Here is a 20,233-nt window from a genome sequence, read left to right as displayed (position 1 = left end):
ACAGTTGAAAATAGGTTACCTTTCGATCGCTGCCAAGACGGCGGTAGCCGGTAGCTTTTGTTTAGCAAGCTGGATAAACGAGGAGGATCGAAATTTATTGAACAATCATCCCATAATACACTGGTGCCAGCACCTAGAAGCTTATATCTCATCGACGCTCACTGTTAGACAGTTTTTATGATTTTTAATGGAAGTTGTTATCTTAAATATATCATCTGTTCACATTCATGAGTAAAGATGACCATTTATTTGTTTATCCTAAATGGGAAGAAAATCCGACAAATACATGAAATATTCCTATAAACACTGTTTAACAGTCAGAAAAGCCAATACAAACACACAACTATAGAACAGACCACACATGCTTGAAGCCCCAGAGGGCTTCAAGATTAATTTAGAGCGCATGTTTTACAGCGACTTTACAGACCCTGTGACAGCTTGTCTTTCTCTGAGACTCCATATGATATCCCTCGTAACACAACCCCAGCCGGCCATGCCAAAACAACTCCTCACCATATTAGCAACAAAATTAATAGATGAAGGAGTGTTGGGATGATCTGAAAAGTAATGGGAACAGCATAAAACCTGTCAGGTTTGCCCATGAGTATTAATTACTAGTTTGTTATACAGTTACAATTTCTTCTTTTACATGTTGAACACCGAGTGATGCTAACTCATTGCTAAAACGGCACTAGCCATAGTAGCATTCGTGTTTAGGTGTCTGTTAAGTCCGTTGCACATGGTTCTACATGTAGACTACAAACACGTGTATTTGATGAAGTAGCTTTAGCATTAGTGTTTGTGTTTTAGTCAAATTAAACACAAGTTAACAAGTTAACAAGGTTCTACGTGAGCTTTGTTTTTGATGCATTAGCATATAGCTTTAATGTCTGTGTTTTAGTCAACTGTATAAGTTAACAGGGTTCTACATGAGCTTTGTGTTTGACGCTTTAGCATATAGCATTAGTGTTTGTGTTTTAGTCCATTATGCAAATTGTTAACAAGGTTCTACATAAGGACTACAAATACTATGAGGATGCAAGTTGATGTGCTTGGTGAAGTAGCATTAGCATAGTAGCAACCATTTGTGTTTTGTTCAACTGTGCATGCGAACACTGTTTTAGAGAAGTACTACAAGTACCACAAGGACTTGACTTTATGTGCTTGATTAATTAGAAAACCATTGTAGTCTTTATATAGAAGCTTTCTAGCAGCTTTTCTAAAAATTATATATGCAACACATGGAGAACTGGTTTTCCATTAGCTTTCCAAATTAACATCATGATGAGTTCTATTTCAAAATACTTTTTTATTTGTATTTTAGTTATTATAGAGGAGACACATTCATGTTTGATCATTGAAAACCCGAATTTACATTCTGAAACCGTTTCCTACAGGATTTTAACAGTGTTTCACAACAGCTTCTTTCTACGCCACTTCTCTTCTGACTCAAACTCAGTGTGCACATGTCAAACATTGTTTGTTTTGTTTAGCACAGTGGGGAAGCCAACCCTGTGCTTCTGGTGTCATTAGCTGAACTTGATAAGCTGACCAAAAAAGCTAAAGCTTCCCTCTGGAGGCAGTCTGAGAGGATGACACAGCTGCAGGTTGGCGTTGATTGTCTGTGGGGTGGGATGTGTTAAGGTATGGGCTATTCGTGTTCATTCACAATGTAAATATCAGGCAGATGTATGAAGAGTGAGTCATGTAGACATTTTAAGGGTTGAGGTGACTCATGTCCACCCACAGTCAATCTTGCATAACACCCAAAACATCACTGACGAACAAGAACTCAGGTAGACCTGCTGTTTCTTTAAAACACCACAATGAAGATGCAACAAACAAGTTACTGGAATGTATTTAAACCCTTATACTGTTATTTATTTTTATTTTTTTGTTAGTTTGTTTTAAGTTTTATATATTTATATTTCAATAAAAGTTTATATTTCAATGAAGGACTTTAGTCAAGTGGTGTAACCCTTTTTTTTGTTGTAAATATTAAGGTCATACATGCATATATATATATATATATCTTGTTTCTCATTTTCCTCTTGACAATACTTCTTATATTCTCTCTGAGGTTCAAGTCTGGTTAGTTTGCTGGCCAGTGCTTTTGGCAGTGTGGGCAGGTGCCAAATTCTGCTGGAAAATGAAATCAGCATCTCCAAAAAGCTGGTCAGCAGAAGGAAGCACGAAGTGCTCCAAGATCTCTTGGTAAACGGGTGCTGTGACTTTGGTTTTCAAAAAACACAATGGACCAACACCAGCAGATGACATTGCACCCCAAATCATCACAGACTGTGGAAACTTAACACTGGACTTCAAGCAACTTGGGCTATGAGCTTCTCCACCCTTCCTCCAGACTCTAGGACCTTGGTTTACAAATGAAATACAAAACTTGCTCTCATCTGAAAAGAGGACTTTGGACCAATGGCAACAGTCCAGTTCTTCTTCTCCTTAGCCCAGGTAAGACGCCTCTGACGTTGTCTTTGGTTCAGGAAGGGCTTAACAAGAGAAATACGGCAACAGTAGCCAAATTCCTTCGACACATCTGTGTGTGGTGGCTCTTGATGCCTTGACCCCAGCCTCAGTCCATTCCTTGTGAAATTCACTCAAATTCTTGAATCGATTTTGCTTGACAATCCTCAAAAGGCTGCGGTTCTCTCGGTTGGTTGTGCATCTTTTTCTGCCACACTTTTTCCTTTCCACTCAACTTTCTGTAAACATGCTTGTATACAGCACTCTGTGAACAGCCAGCTTCTTTGGCAATTAATGTTTGAGGCTTACCCTCCTTGTGAAGGGTGTCAATGATTGTCTTCTGGACAACTGTCAGATCAGCAGTCTCCCCCATGATTGTGTAGCCTAGAGAGAACATTTTAAAGGCTCAGGAAACCTTTGCAGGTGATTTGAGTTGATGAGCTGATTGGCATGTCACCATATACTAATTATTTTTGTTAAATGTGAGCCAAAATCAAAACAATTAAAGGAACCAAAAACTTAAACTACTTCAGTCTATGTGCATTGAATTTATTTAATACACGAGTTTCAGAATTTGAGTTAAATTACTGAAATAAATGAACTTTTCAACAAAATTCTAATCTATTGAGATGCACCTGTATATATATTTCCAAATGAAGTTTTAGAATCAAATATGATATTTTAAAAGCCACTTTAGCACATTTTAAACTCGTAAAAAAAAAAAAAGATTATGTATAAAATATTTTGACATTTCTAATGATATAATACTATAATTCTAAATTACATTTTTTAGAAATATTTTTATCTAATTAATAACGTTTATTAAGCAATACCGAAGTCATATTCACAACATTTTTAAAAAAAAATTCCAATTTGCCTTTACAATTTTACATTTTGTTATTTTAGTTTGTGTTCGTATTTTTCTTGTTTTTGTCATTTTAAAAAAAAATCTTTTTGTAGGTTTATGTACACGCATATGCACCTGTTTGCATGTAAAACATGAGTGCACAAGTTCTTAGTATTTTTTAAAAAATGTTTTTTTAATGATATTGATAACAGCGCACTTCACATTACTCAAGGATCTTGCTGCGCATGCAGTGTGAGTCGGTAAAACGCGCAAAGATAAGTTTGATAAGCGATGAATGGCTGTGCAGGTCTTTGTCTATATTGAGATGGTTTGTCGTGTGTTATGCTAATTAGTAATTACAAGCACGTGCTTATACACACGCTGTATATCAATTTGCATGAAAACCACGCTTGGGCCACGTGTCCACCAAAGCGTTTTCAGATAGTACAAAATGCCAGGTGCTCTGGTGAAAATGCTTTTAAAAAAAATTATTGTTGATTTATAACCTGTGCTCTCATTTGCTTCTCAAAGCACTGTCCCAGTGTAGTCGATGGAAACAAACAGGCCGTCACTGCTCTATTCTCAGCTGCTGCTATCAGTGCAGCTCATGGTTATCTCATAAGAGCTTTGACTGAGACAGGGACAGACAGTCTAATGGATGATGTGCGTCTAAGAGCGGGCGTCGAGTTTCATTAGACTTGTGTGTCCCTCACTGATGAATGGAAGGATCTTCTCAGTTTTGTGGATGATGGAAATTGAGTGCATGAATGAGTCAGAATGTGCGTGTGTGATCTTCAAAAGCGTATTGATGACATCTCAAAACCGCAGGTGGCCATAGTGCAGTGAAGCCTGGAAAGTGCACAGCTGTCATCAGCTATAACCTCTCATCAGATGATCTTGCCGAATCAATGGCCCCAGTGGGGAGGAAGTGATGTCGGGGCCTCTCATAATGGCTGCAAATGGGCCCCGGATGCAAAGTTCATCATTGAATTGATTAGCATGGCCCCATCGTATATATATATATATATATATATATATATATATATATATATATATATATATATATATATATATATATATATATATATATATATCCATATATATATCCATCATATATCTATGTATAGTTGTTTTAATTATTTTCTCTTTAGATAACTAAGCAAATATTTCTGCTCATGTGACTGTGTGATGATTCAGATATGAAGCAGGCAGCCTGCCAAACAGTGATATTTTAAGGCTTTACTGCAGTGTTAACTTTATTTTAATAGGGTTTATTTAAAGAAGTGCAAAGTGCAAGCTCATTGTGCGTGTATGTGTGAACTTCATCCACAATATGTTTTAAAACATAATAAAGGCATTTCATGAGCTGAAATTGTAGAAACTCTAGTTTTCTATTAAATTGTATGTCAATTATTTGATATATTTGCAATAACTTTATGAAAAAATGGATGCTCGTCACACTTTAAGGAATAGTTTCCCCAAAAATGAAAACTTGCTGACAGTTTACTCATCCTCAGGCCATTTCAAAATATAGATGAGATTGTTTCTTCATCAGAATTGGAGAAATGTAGCATTACAGTACATCACGAGTCCTCGGTTCATTTGGTCCTTATAATGAAAGCCAGTGGCTCCAAACCCACATTGTATGGAGAAAAAGGCACTGACATTCTTCAAAATATCTTCTTTTGTGTTCTGTGGAAGAAATGATCTCTTAAAGTGTATCCTTGATAATATGAAGTCTTTCTACACTGGCACAATCTCCCTTCAGCTGCTTACAGCTGTGGCGTCTGTCTTTTTGCCAACACTTCATCGGCAGAAATGTTTCATCCTCCACTTCCTCATTTGTCTTCTCTGACAGTCTGTGTGTCTTTATTAAATCCAGTAGGGATATGACACCAATGCGGCCCCTTTTTACTAGTGATTTTCACACAGGTCCCCCAGCTTCCTTGAGTATGTGGCAGCTGTTCACAGGTTTTCTATAATCGTCTGACTATAACAGTCATTACAGTAATGGCCATTTGATAAAGTATGTTTCCGTTCTGTGGAGTAAACATGTGGCCGTTTGCCTCTTGCTCCGATGTTCTAGAATAAAACAGATAGTACCGGTCACAAAGGTGTATGTTTGTACAGTAATTTACAACAGCAAGTGAGATGGAGTTTTACCTTTTCTACGCAGAATTCAACAAGTTTTTTTAACTCTACATCCTATGAATAAACAATATGCATGGGGTGTGTGTGTGTTTTTTTTTAATTTATTTATTTATTTTTTGTAAATTTAATCATTCCATAATTGTCCTTTTTTGCAATTTTGTACATGCAAGTAAAAAAAAAAAAAAAAAAAACTTTGGCTCTAAAGAAAAACCAAAATTTCCGTGTTGTAATTACATGTGTGTTCAAGAACAGAAGACATGTGAAGAGGAACTTCGGATATCTTTCTGAGGGCGAGTGTGCGTGTGTATGTGTAAGTGCATTTGGGCAGGCATAGTTTTCCATGTGAGGACAGAGACAGGTGGATGAGGCACTGGATCCTGATTGGTGGGGAGGACATGTTTCTAGGCAGTTCTTTGTAGTGATTGGCTGAGGAAGGTGGTATCGCTGGGGAGTGACAGGGCGTGATTGGCATCCACAGGCTGATGGTGCTGACAGATGGAAAAATGCTACGCAAGCTCTGGACAGATCTCACTCACAGGGTGGTGGTAGTTGGGGCAGTCAGGGGCCGTACTGTGGGGTGGTGGGGCAAAGAATGCTGGAATGGATGCCTTGAGAATGTTCCCCTGAACTTATGTTTGGAAACATCGCACTTTTACAAATATATATATGTGTGTGTGTATCTATCTATCTATCTGTATATATATATATATGTTCTCTTGTGGCAACTTGATTCACTGTGACATTGCAATGAGCTGCATTTCAAAACCGGTTTGCCTGCAAATTGGCTAATTAATCTATTTTAGTTCACACCCTGCCTCAGGGACCTCATTTAAAGGAGTAGTTCAACCAACAATTGAGATTATTTATTAAAAAAAAAATGTAAAAGTCATGTGGTGCAACCAAGATTAATAGAGGCTGAGACCCTCATGACTGTGTCAAGGTCAATAAATCTGTTAAAATGTTAGATGGTTTGACCTTTTAATGACGAGGCAAAGCTGGGCCAGGTTGTAAAATGTCATGTGATGCGACTTCTCTGGAAAAAATAAAAAATAATAATAATAATAATTAATTTTACTTTTATAAATGGTTTTTTTTTTTTACTTTTTGAAAATAATGATTACGATGTGTATTCCTAAGCGTGTAGGAAACGATTACATTATTTCATCGTTCATTTCATTTTTACGCCAGAACAAATAATAACGCAACTCTGTAAAGCACAAAGTGAAATAAAAACGTTTTGAGTTTTATATTTGATACATCAGGCTTTTGTGGATCTTATAAGTTGATTATAAGAGAATATGGAGCTCATACTCAGAAAGAGAGAGAGAGAGAGAGAGAGAGAAACACCTACATTTTATTTTTATTCAGAGGTTAAATCTGAGCAAAAAATGTGACATTTAATGCAGCTGCTGATATTTCTATGTAAATCTAAGATGAAATTCTGATAGCTTTTAATGTTATTAACATACTACTTACATAAAATGCATATATATGAGTTTACTTTTATCTCACAATAATATGTCTTAGATGATATTTAAATGCTTTGTTTTATGATCAAAGCCCTTTAGTTTTTATTTTTGGGGGCAAAACCTATATGCAGTGCAATACAATGATGGCTGAGAGATGAAAAATTAACTTTTCCTCAAAAGCCTGATGATCATATTTATTTTTTTGTTTGTTTGTTTGTTTTTTTTTTTTAAAGAAAAAAGATGGATAATCAAGTAAACCCAAGTTGATTCAGTTCTCTAAGATTTCGTTTTGAAATATTACTAACAATGATATAAAAGTTATTTTTAGGTTTACTTTATAAAAGTCAGTAAAGGTTTCATAGCAAAAAGGCGTGTGAACCACAACCTGGCATTTTTATAATTGCGCTAAAAGGCCTTTCACAAGCTAAAAAAGGTAAAAACTATCAACCAGAAAGCACGTAGATTGTGTATAACAGGTTTTTCAACAAAGTTTTGATCATATTGATAATTTAGAAGTCTGTTCTAGATGTGGTCATCATGTCACTTTTATCCTTTTAAATATTTTTAGGAGGTGGTGGAAGTGCACATCAAGGAAGTCCATCTTTCCAATTTCTCTTTTTCTGTGCAGTCTGGACTTGAGCCAGCGTTGAACAGATTGAAGGCCGTCTGTGTTGGCACGAGTGTGTGAATGTTGAATGTAGTCCACATTATGATGTGCTTTGCCGGCTGGACTCAGAATATTCACAGACGGGGGGTCCCAGAGCCAAACGCTGTGCAATCATCTGGCCCCTGCCCTCAACACGTGCTTTGACATGTACTGTCAGCAACCTGCAGGTAGGTGGGCGTCTTTTTCCTGTGGCTGTCAGCACAGGGGTGGGAGCCAGATCTGCACTTCCCAAACCGACCAATCATACTGATGCAGTGTGTCCAAAAACAAGGACCTGCTGTTAGGAGCTCAGTTCCAAAACCTAGTGAGTGGCTCTGCCGCCTATATAGGCAGCATCCTGAAATGGAACCTTGCGAATGACCGATTTGGAACGCTCTATATTTGCAGCAGCTCTGGACGCCTCACAAAATGCATCCTTGCAACTGATTTGAGTGGATGTTAGCATGTGGACAAGCTTAACAACATAATACTCTGATTACAGCCATATGACATGAAGAACGCGGATGGAATTGCAAAATCCAGTCATAGATTTGCTTGTATAATGTGGAATATCACTGCAAAATTTGGATGAATAAATCAAAAGTATGGTTGTACACTCAGGCCGCATTTACCTTACATGGTCCAAGTGATCCAATTCCATTTCTTTATTTCTTTATTTTTCCATGTGGCACAGATCGGATATGACTCACAAATTTATAGACAGGAAAAAGCATGTGGATTCCAATATTCTGAGTTTGGTTTCAGGCCTCACTCGTATGTGGAAATAAATCAGATATGTGCATTTGTGTCTGCCATGTAAGTGGACAGATGGGATAGTGCCCTGTCAATGAGTCGTACATCACTGATAAAGCGATGGTGTCAAAAGACGTCAACTCGGACAGAATGCGCAGTGTTGCCAAGTCTGCCGTTTTGCTGTGGAATTGGGGTAGTTTTGCACCCCACCCCCCACAGTTCCACTGGAGAAGGATCCCCCAGAATGCAATAATGGAGGGGACCTTTAATGAAGGGGAAAACGTGACCGGGTTAATTTAGGCTAGTTCTGAATAGCAGTTTGTTTCGCAGATCTGGCAACCCTGTTTAGTGTGTTTCACCAAGTGTATAATGTAAATGCAGATATCAGTTATGGGTCACTTTTCAAAAAATACTGTTAATTTAAGTATGGAGTCTGTATATTCTGCACATCTATATTCACCATTTGTTAAAAATGTCATCATACATGGAAACACAATTACAAGCCACCAAGCATTTTTTTATTATTATATTTATATTTTTAAAATGAATTACATTGTTAAAGTTTTATGCATTCATATGATTACCACAGTTTTTAATAAATGTAACATTTATTTTAAATCATCAAACACTGCTTTCAGAAAAAACGAAAATCAAAACCAATGAATTTGGCAAAAATTCAAATGGAATTAAAAAAAATAAAAAAACTGAGAAAAAGAAACTGATTTCTAAACTATACAATTACCATAAAAGCATTCCACACACACACACACACAAACATTAAAGAAAAAAAAAACCTCAATATTTATGTCTGATGTATTAACTTTTCCCTCAACTCGTTCACCATCTTGGGTTTATTTTTCTCTGAGCTTTTCGCCGTGCATTCTGGGATTGTTTTCTCTGTGAATATGTCTTTGTGTCAGATTAGTGATGCTTTAAAATGCTTCTCTTGGCAATTCGTAGCTATTTTACATTTTATTTATTTTATTTTATTTATTATATTTTGTCATGTAGTGGCTAATTCGTTTAATGTTTAGGGGTGGAGCTTCATGCTTCCTCTTTTTTTTCATACAGATCACATCGAACAAATTCATAGGAAATCACTACCTCATAAAAATACATATTTTCTCATGAGATCAGGCTGGTTTTGGATCACAACCAGCGTTGTGTGTTCAGTTTAAAGCATGTAACTCTTAGTATATAGTAGGCACTAAACAAGTCTTTTTAAAGTTTAATTTCTATGCTTAGGTCGTGACAATTTTAGGCTGCTTGCTTTGTGTGAACACTGTAACACCAGTCATCACCTTTGATGCACAATTGTATCAGCTATTTTATATTTATCGCTGGTTTTATTACACAGAATTGGGATTCAAATGTGGGAATTAGGTAACACAATGTGTGACACAATGCCCTACTTGTTCATGCATGTTTTCTTACTTTAGAAGTGCTTGTAAAAGTCACCATATGGCATGACTAAATGTGGACCTTTTAAAAACCTTTCGGGGGGAAAGTGATGTGATGATTGTGACGTTACTACAGTATAGCGCTTGAATCATCTTCTAAAAGCCTGCGACGCTACGCTGTTGCTTCTTGGACTAGACTGTGGTTTGGGTCACACCAGAACATCGTAAAACACTCTCTCCTCAATGGCGCTTTGCTCAGACACCTCCCACATCTCCAACTAGCCAATCCAGACCGACTCTAATGACTTGGCCAAGTGGAATAGGCTGGGTTTGCTGAAAGGTTGTTAATGTCAGGGTGATTTATTGAAAGCTGGTTTGAAATGATATGCGTGCTTCACATTTCTGCTTTCTAAATTGTTATTTTATACAATAGTAATATATGTGTTTATAGTGTAACCACAGTGATTTTTATAAAACTGAAGTTGCGACCCTAAAATCTGGCTGATTGAGTCGTACATGTGAATTTTGGTAGACTCGGGACATTGAGCTCTTCACTGTAAGTTGAGAAAGCTCGAGAAACTTTTACTGTTTTTAGAGAGTATAGACTATAAAAAATATTTTTTTCAAGTTTAAAATAAAGTAGTAAAGAATATAGGAGATTGCATATATGTTGTAAAGATTATTGGGGTGTTTATAGTTTTATGGTGCGTCTATTTCAATCGTGTTACTTCAGAATTTCAGATTTGATTCAATATGTTACTTGCACTTTCCTTGCCCTTCAACTGAGGAGAACAAACTGTTTAAGTCAGTTTCAAACCATTTTTCCCCCATTGTAATCAACTTATGGAAAAAGTGCTACATATCAACAGTTGGTCTGTCCTTTGATAAAACAATACAAGTTCTTTTTTTTTCTTTTTTTGTAAGTATCTTATTTAAATTGAAGGTGCTTCACAAAGAGAACACTAATCACCCGAATGGTGACTTTAACTGTAGCACAACATTTACATTTATGCATTTCATAGACACTTTTATCCAAAGCGACTTGCAATGCATTCAGGCTATACATTTATACCAGTATGTAGATATAATCATGATACATCAGGGTTAGTATCATTAATGCAAACTTAAAAAAAAAAAAATAGTTAAACTAAAAAATGAATATTAGTTGAAAAAAAATGGAAATAAGACATGAGTTCAGGGAGAAGCACTATATATAAGGGATATAAAACCCATATATGTAGGTTTGAAAGTTATTAAAGTTTTCCTTTAAGTATTTTTAAGGTAACACAGCACTGCTAGTGCTACAGATGCCTCAAAAATGTCACCTCAAAGTGAGCAGAGACGTGCTGTTACTTTTCTAAGCAAACAGATTTGTGAATTTGGCAATGAAAATCCCGAACACTTACAGAAGCTAAGAGTCAGTTGAGGATCCTCTGTTAACTCTGTGTGGAGTATGATATCTTGTGAACCAGCAGATGTATCCTGCAGTGCACACTGCCCTCATTAGGCCATATGTGGGTCATAGGACACAATTAATGTCTGGGATGCTTTGGTGACAGTCAGAAATCTGTCAGCACCATCTAGTGGATTTGCTCATTTTCTGCTTATGGCAAAGAATGAAATCAATCACTTGAAATGACAGTTTGTCAGGGGTTACCTTAAACCTATGTAACATTTTATTAATGTATTACATTTTATTACAATGTTTTTTTTCTACTATTTGTCTGTTTCTTTTCCATTTGTTTCCTTTTTATTATTATTATAACAATTACAATGTTTTTTACGTGTTTGTTTTAAATTTAAATTTGTTTTCCTTTATCTTCGTACTATTTCACTTTTGAACAAAAACTCTATACCAAAGCTTTAAATAATTGTTGCTTTCGATACAGTTTTATTTCTCAGATCAGTGAGTGTTACTGGTTTTCTTCCTCTCCTTTGTTTTGGCGCCAAATTAAAGGTTTAGTATCACAGCAGTCATGTTATATTTGTCAGAAAGGTCTGACTTAGTCCTGTGGCTAAAAAAAGGGAAAGAATGTGAAATGCTGGTTGTTGTGTCGTCCGGCCTGAATGCCAACAGATGGCTGGCTGTAAATCTGTCACATTGGCACCTTGCTGGGAATTGGATGATGTACCGTTTGTGTACAAAGGCCTGTTTATGGCAGGCTGTGAAGAGCAAAATTACAGACTAATGTTAACTAACAATAATAAAGAAACAAATGGTTGCTGGATTATCTAAAAAATAAACAAAGTCACAAACTTGTTTTATTTGTAAAATGTTTTAGTTGTCAGACCCTCGTCTGAGAAGAATACTTTTTGTCAGAGCGTGATGTAGTAGGAAAAGAAATACAACGTTTGAAATGTATTAAATGCTAATGTATTTGTGTTTGTAATTTACTGCAAATTTGAAAACAAAAACAATGTATAAAACACTAATTGCAAAGGTAAGATACAAAAACATAAATTTAATTTTGAATAGAAGTTTTTAATTAGGTGTGTGAAACGAACATACAAAACTACTGTTTAAGAAAACAAGTGTCCGTTTACTTTGCAGTGGTTTTGACGTAAGACCTTGTAGATAGTGAGATAAGTAGTTATTGTGTAAATGTAAGATGGTCTATGAGACTCTGTAACTGAAAGCATGCCTCTTGTGTTTGAGGGCTGAGTTTGGACCGATTTCAGCTTTCGGCTGGTATAGTCTCTGAAGATATAGACTCTCGGCTTTAGGGTTTGGTGTCCACATGTGTTTCACGCGAGTTTCACGTTTCACTGGTTTTACGTTCAGATGAATTCATTCTGTTTTATTATTAATCAATTATTCTTGGAATATTTCATGGAGTATCTTCATAAAGTGTTTTCGAACAACGACCAGGGCTGTGCACTACTGAGAAATCAATTGAGAATGGACTTACAATTGAAATTCTGTTGCTGGGTCTAAATTGAAATGAAATCAAGGCCGTAAACAATTAAAATTAAATGATATTCTTATAACTCCTTTTTTTTAATGAGTATCAGTTTTTCCGTTTGAATTTCATGTAAAAAACAAGTTATCAATCTTGCAATTTCAACATTCAAATTAAATATTCATTAAATGTAGTGACAAAACAAATAATTACATCATTAATTTTAACAACTTACTACCATATTAAATAATATAAAAACAACGTTTATTAAGTTTAAAACTGACAGAAATTAACACCATCAAAATATCTTACCACTAATAGAAATGTAAGGTTTATTTTACATGAAATTACACTTAAATTTCTGTTACTTAATGAAATTCAATCTTAAAATTAAACATGCTGTTCATTCATGGTGGAACAAGACTTCATTTTCATGGAAGAATTTAACTTAACCAAAAATTTGATTTGAGTATTCATAAAGTTATCTGAAAACAACGTGGTGAACATATTTATTTGGAAAAATGACAATTCAGTTCTGACTTTCAGTAACTAAATTTCCCTTCACGGCTGTATTTTATAAGATATAGGCTATTTTCCATATTTTTTGAGTATACTTACAATACTATTGCAATTTATCGAAACTGTAAAATGTTTTGCAACAAACACAATTAAGCTATTTTGATTATTGCGTGATTACGTATTATTTATTTTCAGATTTCGTCAGTAATTTTGTCAAATATTTCCTGCCGAAGTTTGGACGTGCTTGTGGTTCATAATGATTTTCTGTTGTGTGTTAATATTCCCAATAGCTGAAGTAGGTCTGTCCGGGTGTTGTGTTTTATCCCAGACGCTGTCAGCGCTTCAGTTTATCAAGATAAGCAGGTGACAGCAATCACCTGTCACTCCAAACGCAAGGATGTTCCTAATTAAAAATGTGAAAACTAGGACCGAAAGAAACTCGACATTTGACGTTCGGAGCCAGGTGTGCGTCTTGGCAAAGACCGAATGTTGTCAAACAAGGATCACATTCAGGATTTAATACTCTAAGATTATCCTACAAACTTGTACGTGACTCCTGGAGAACATTTATGTCTGGATTTGGATTGCTCTTGTTTCACTTAGATTTCACTAAGAAGGTCCTACAAGAGTATTTTTAACATCTGTATTGTAACATGCATATTTTGCATTTTACTTCAATTTGTGTGGCTTACTTTGCTTTTCTTGTCAGGATAAAAGTTTATTAAATTAATTTTTCTTTTAATGAAATTAAGTTACATAAACTTTTATGAACTAACCTTTTAATTACATTACTTTTTATTTTTAAGTCATCTCTTTTATAATTATATGTATACATTTTATATGAAATATATAAGCGTCTTTTTAGTTTTTGCTAGAAAAATTAGTGTATTTGTTTACTCATGAATTACTAGCAAATTTCACAGTTATAAAGAAACGGCAAGTAGCAAGTTGAATTTAACATGAAATTTTGAAGTAGAAAAACTAAAATGGTATTTTTTTTTCATAAAACATACTCCAATAACCTTTTTTTTCAAACTTTGGAAATCAGTGTAGTTAATTAAAATTAGCTACATATACTAATATATTAGCTGTTCAACAAAAACACATTATTTATTGTTATTTGTTTGATTTTAATATGATTAAATCAACATGACTACATTAATTCACTGTTATTACACTGAATTTAAACAACAAACAAAATTGATGTTGATAACGACACTGTTGTCTTCTGTAGCGCTGCTTTACAGCAAAAATTTAATTTGTTTCATAATTCATGAATTTTACAACATACATTTTACTGTTTATTACTCCAAATCTGTATCATATCAAGTAAAAAATAAAATAAATTTTTTTTTTGCAAAATTTAACTAGAAAATGAGTTCAAACTAAGTTAAATCAAGTCAAAAATGGTCATCCATGGTAAAGTTCCTACATCTGGTAAATAAATATGCGTATAGAAACCATACTTGATGCATCGGATGAAGAAACACATCCCATTTAGGAATGGTTTCATCCCAAAGGTTTTAGTTCACGTAACATCGCCCTCCCTGTTCTCCCTTCATTCACTTTTGTGAAGCACATGTGACTCTTCATAACTCCAGCCGCTATTCCAGGCCAAAGCAGCCTGCTGAGCAGCACACATTCAAGGCAAAGGGGACTACAGGCGGCTAGTGAACGCAGAGGCTGTTATAAAGAGACAAACCTGCAGACTCGAGTGAAGGAACAGCGCGAGGTAAGAGCCAGCGGCCTGCTGATGTGTTGACTGTGCTTTCTGCCATAAATTGTGAAGTGGCTGCCAGGTTTTTTTTTTTTTTGATTAAATGCACTTTTAAATCTGTTTGTCACACATTTCAAGGGGCGCTAATTTATTATTTCCTGAACGCAGCAGACAGATGTAGTGTGTCAAAATGTGAGGAGGTTTGATGTTTGTGGTGTGGTGTTGTAGGACTAGCGTGATAGATGTGCTGCTGTACGCAGAGACAAAGATGCGGATCGAGTATTAGAAATTTAACACTGAGTTCAGTTGTTGAGCAGTTTTGGAGGTTGCAAATTTTACATTTTGGGTATGGGTGCATTTTTAAATGTTTGTCTTTTGGTGATGTGTCCTAAAGCGTCTAAAGAAACTGGTTTAATTGATGTAAAAAAGTTTTTATTTACTCAATTTAACATAACTGAATCAACCTCATTACACTCTCATTTTATTTTTTAATATATATATATATATATATATATATATATTATTGGTTAGATTCGATTAAAATATTATTGGAAGGAAATACTGTTTTAATGTTTCTACTTCCAAATTTCATGTTAAACTGAATGTGTTACTTGACGTTTTTGTGTAGTTGTTTGTGAAATGTATTATCAATTTCTGAGTGAAAATTGATTTCCCATGGAGTTACACCAATCAATAAAAGGAACAGACAGGTTGAAAAAGGTCCTTAATTGAACAGTTGCACGTTCAGTGTTCGCAGTATCATTTAACATAATTTTGTATCAAAGTGATTAAAATTTGTATGTTTCTGAAAAGGAAGAATTCTGATATTGATAAAAAAAGGCTGCATATTGCATTTGAAATACATTATCACATACTTATAATAAATGGAATAAATAACAGTACAGTATAAACACAAATAATTTTTTTTCTCTTATAAAACTAAAGTACTTGTAATGTATAATCATTTGTATGTTTACACTTTTAAGTTCAGTTAAGTGTGCTGATGTGAAAAGAAAGCTTCTACATGCAGTACATTACAGACACCAGATGCCCCTGTAAGCAGTAACTGAATACGGATACTGTATATATGCGCAACATTATAAGTTTGTAAGGGTTTTCAGTCAGGATAGACGGTCTCTGATTTCCTTGTTGAACTGTTAATATTAATGTTTTTTTATATATATAAATTAAAGGGGAGATGTGTTTCTTGAGACTTCTGAATTAAATGTAAGATTTTATGGTTAAGTACAGTTTAATTCCCAAATTAAACGTGTAAATTTATTTTAGCATTACTTTTAACATGCCAAAAAATTATCAAAAGGGGCAATAAATCAGAGTCGCTTTAAATTGAGAACAGTTTTCAATTTAAAGAATATGTAATGCTTTACAGGAGCAGAACATCACACACAACATTTAAAACATGAAACTACGATAAATAAAACCAACGTTACAGTAAATACAGCCACATAACTTTCCAATATCAAACTAAAAACTATACTAAAACCATTTTTAATCATGTTTGCTACCTGAATGCCTGGTACTATTTAACATGCACGGTTATTGTTATGTACTATCAGTAGGCACATGGGTAGACGATGTTAAATATATTTTCAGTAGTTGTGGTTTCTTTGTGGATTTTCTCAATTCTCTGTTGCCTGTGCTAATAAATGCTGTTTTTGAAATATTTTAGTGAATGCAAATGTTGTTGCAAGACTGGAGAACTACTGTTCAAAAAAAAAAATTGTTTTTGAAATAAGTCTAGTCTCTAATGTTCAGCATTTATTTGAACAAATATACAGTAAAAATAAAAAATTGTTATATTATTACAATAACTGTTTTCTATTGGAATAAAATTAATACTGTAATTTATTTCTGTGATCAAAGCTGAATTTTCAGCATCATCCATTCTTCAGTCACATAATCCTTCAGAAATCATTCAAATGTGCTGATTTGATGCTCAAGAAACATTTCTTATGATAAGTGTTGAAAACAGTAGTGCTGCTTCATATTTTTGTTGGAAATGGTGATTAAATTTCTACATTCATTGATGAATAGATAATTCAAAAGAACTGCATTTACTCAAAATATAATTTTTTTGTAATCAAAATACATTTTTACTGACACATTTGAACATTTTAATGTATTGTTTTATTTTTTTAAATGGTTACACTTTATTTTACTGCACTGTTGTACTGTACTGTTAGTACATCTAACAGTGTATTTAACCAAGAAAGTACCGGGTAATAGATGGTATCTTCATGGGTTAAGGTTAGGTTTAAGTTGTCGGTAGCACTTTATTTTACAGTCCTGTTCCTCATGTACATACTATGTACTTATTATAGTAATTAGAATAACTATGTAACAACTAAGTACTAACCCTGAACCTACCCCTGAACCTACCCCTAAACCTAACCCTAACCCATATAGTTACCTTGTATTACCAGAACTTTCTTATATAAATACACAGTAAGTACATTATAAGTACATTTAAGTACACATACTGTAAAATAAAGTTCAACCAAGTTGTCAGTGTAATAGCTACAATAACAATAACCATAATAATATTTTTTGTATATATATGTTCATCATTTCCTTTTTATGTTTGCTCAAACAATGCTAAAACATTTCGTCCACTTTTGTTAACGTACTGAAGAGCTGTTTTATTAGAAGGTACTGCAGACTGAATCTGAGGCATGATGTCATGCATTTCCAGCCAATAAAAGTTCAGCTCTTATAAACAGTTGCTTTCGGGACACAGTTTGTCACATCATGAGGTCGGCAGGGCGTGACCTCTGTGCTCTTGCCAATTTACCCCAGGATTATCTAGAGACAGACGAAGAGTCACAGATTGTTCCTTCCCACGGCCCTGATTGGTGCAAAGACATGGTACATGCACAATAGCGTATAATTATGCTCCGCACATTTCCTGTCCTAAGACGGGCTTTTATTAATTGGCGAAGGGCATTTGACACCTGGATCCTCTGCTTATATGAGACGACTCGAGTGCAGAAGCCAGCGGGCAGCTGTGAGAGCCGTATTGGTTTGTGGTGGTAGATGAGCATGATGTGTTGTGTGTCACTGGTGTATTTTGGGCTTTTGAGTCATGAAGATGTAATATCTAGCAGTCCTCTTTAGTGGCGCAAGCAAACTTTGTTTATCCAGTTTTGATTTTGTCAATGATATTCAATCATTTTGATCAATTTTATGACAAAATACCAAAAAAGTAACACTACAACTTATTAACAATGTGCAAATAAGGTTTTTAGAGGAATAAAAGCAAATGTGTCAAACGAATCTATTAAAATAAACTAAATGTGCTTTAGGAATTAAGCTTTACTTAAGTGCAACTAACGTTACAATATTTTTGAAACCCAAACTGAGAGAGTCAGTGGTTGCGTTTACGTGCACTTATGATGTGTAAGATCATATTATAGCATGCCAACCGTGAAACTAGACTTTTTAAATCCATTGTTGGCTCCCTTTCTGCACTCTTAATTGTGGTATGCTACAGTTGAGCAGCTGTTGGGTCTCAAAGGCCAGTTGTACCATAAAATCTCATTTATGTATGTTGTGTCTTAGCCCAAGATTTCCGTTACATTTTTGCATGCCGTTTCACATGCCAGGTTGTCCAGGCTAAATAGTAGCTTGGTAATAGACACCCATATTTAAGTACCAGTTTACTGCTTGTACTGCTTATAACAATAAAATAAAACTGTATGTACATTTTTTAGTTTCCACAAAGATATAAAGTGCCTTTCAACACATAAGTAGCTCTTAGCTACAAGCTGTTTTGCTAATAACAAACCTTTAATGAAACTGATATCTATATCTATTTGTGGTCTGAGAAATAAGTTTTATTTTAATGTCCACAAAGATATTATTATTATTATATACCTTTCAAGTCATAAGAAGCCATGCTACATGCTAACAACAATCCAATATTATAACTATAGATGTGATCTGAATAATGATAATAACAATAATAATAACTAATAAAACTTATTTTATGTGCATTTCTTAATGTTTTTTGCATTTTTAAGCATCATAAACCATTAGCTACATGCTAACAACAATGAAACCAATATCCATATGTTTCTTTGTGGTCTGAGAAAGATTAAAGTCAACTGCAACCACTCATGGTAGTCTACTTTTCCCAAACCAATCCATTCCTCATCATATTAGCAGTAACCGTGTATTAACTAGCAGTTGGTTAGCCTAACTCTTGCTGTGTAATGTCATTGAGAGATGAAAGTCTCTATATCCCTGCATAAATATCAGGTTTGCTTGTAACAGAGGTGGCCTGGTTGCCAATTTCTCACTGCAACTCTATATTTATTAGACTAATGCTAGGAATAATGATATAACCATGTGCTTTGGATATAGATATTTTGATTTGTTCTTACACATTCACCCTGGGATATTGTATGTTCCAATAGTGCCCGGTTTACCTCTTCAAAGTATATTCCACCATCTTTTTGGCCATGTCCATGAGTTTTTCCTCCCATTTAAAAAAAAAAAAAAAAATCCATCCACATGATAGCGCAAACACATGCTATGAAACACTGTTAAGAGCATGCCAAGCCAACAGGTGGCAATATATTCTGAACTGTAAAGCCATGTTGGCCAATCAGAAACCTGAAAAAGTTTACCTTAGACGGAGATAACTGCGCATGCTCTGACGTCACAACCCAAAATCTCACATTTCTCTGTCTACATGATAACACTGCAACCGGAGTTTTTGAAAGTCTTCTCTCTGGCAGGAGTTTTCAAAAATTTTCTGTTTCAGTAACCTGGTACTGTGTTTGCGTGTGGACGAACGGCCAAACCACATAGAAAAAACTGCGTTTTTGGAATAACCAAGCGTTCTTGTGGACAGGGCCTGATGAGACTCAAAATCATAAGGAGCCCGTGAACTACCAACTCTGTCCATGGCAAGCTCTATGATCCATATGTTAATAGGCAATATATTTTTTAAGGTCTTATGAAAAGATTTTTTGTAAAGATAAAATCAAATTTAAAGATCCAATCACATGAGGCCAAAAAAACTAAACAAAAAAAAAACAATAATGTTTTGTTAAAATCGAAAGTGGGAGGCCATGCCCCGAGGAAAATCTGAAAGAAGCCAATTAGAACTCAGCTTCAAGTCACATGCTTTTCAAAAGTTTACAGATCTAATATGGCGCTTTTCCACTGCATGCTATGGCATGGCAACGTAAGGTTCACTTTTGGGGGGTTTTCCACTGGGCACAGTACCTGGTACTTTTTTTAGTACCACCTTGGTTGAGGTTCCAAATGAACCATACCGTTACCAAAAGTTGACACATAAACTCTTCTGATCATGGATTGGACGGAG

At 34.9% G+C, this 20,233-nt stretch overlaps 1 protein-coding gene across 4 annotated transcripts in view; it reads left to right on the top strand.

Annotated features, from left to right (window-relative positions):
- Window positions 1-20,233, top strand: part of LOC127943439 (RNA-binding protein 20) — a 57,048-nt gene that overhangs the window by 9,890 nt on the left and 26,925 nt on the right. Inside the window, exon 1 of one of the 4 annotated variants that reach the window (XM_052539913.1) lies at window positions 707-2,466. The exons of 2 other annotated variants lie outside the window; for them this stretch is intronic. The gene's annotated coding sequence lies outside the window, so the exon portion shown is untranslated. Of the gene's footprint in view, window positions 1-706; window positions 2,467-14,726; window positions 14,896-20,233 lie in introns of those variants that run through there. One more of the 4 variants, XM_052539912.1, reaches the window with a different exon arrangement.

Source organism: Carassius gibelio, chromosome A22 (genome assembly GCF_023724105.1).
Source record: "Carassius gibelio isolate Cgi1373 ecotype wild population from Czech Republic chromosome A22, carGib1.2-hapl.c, whole genome shotgun sequence".
NCBI lineage: Eukaryota > Metazoa > Chordata > Actinopteri > Cypriniformes > Cyprinidae > Carassius > Carassius gibelio.
Note: the sequence above shows the minus strand (reverse complement) of the source record. Positions and strands in the feature narration are given on the sequence as shown.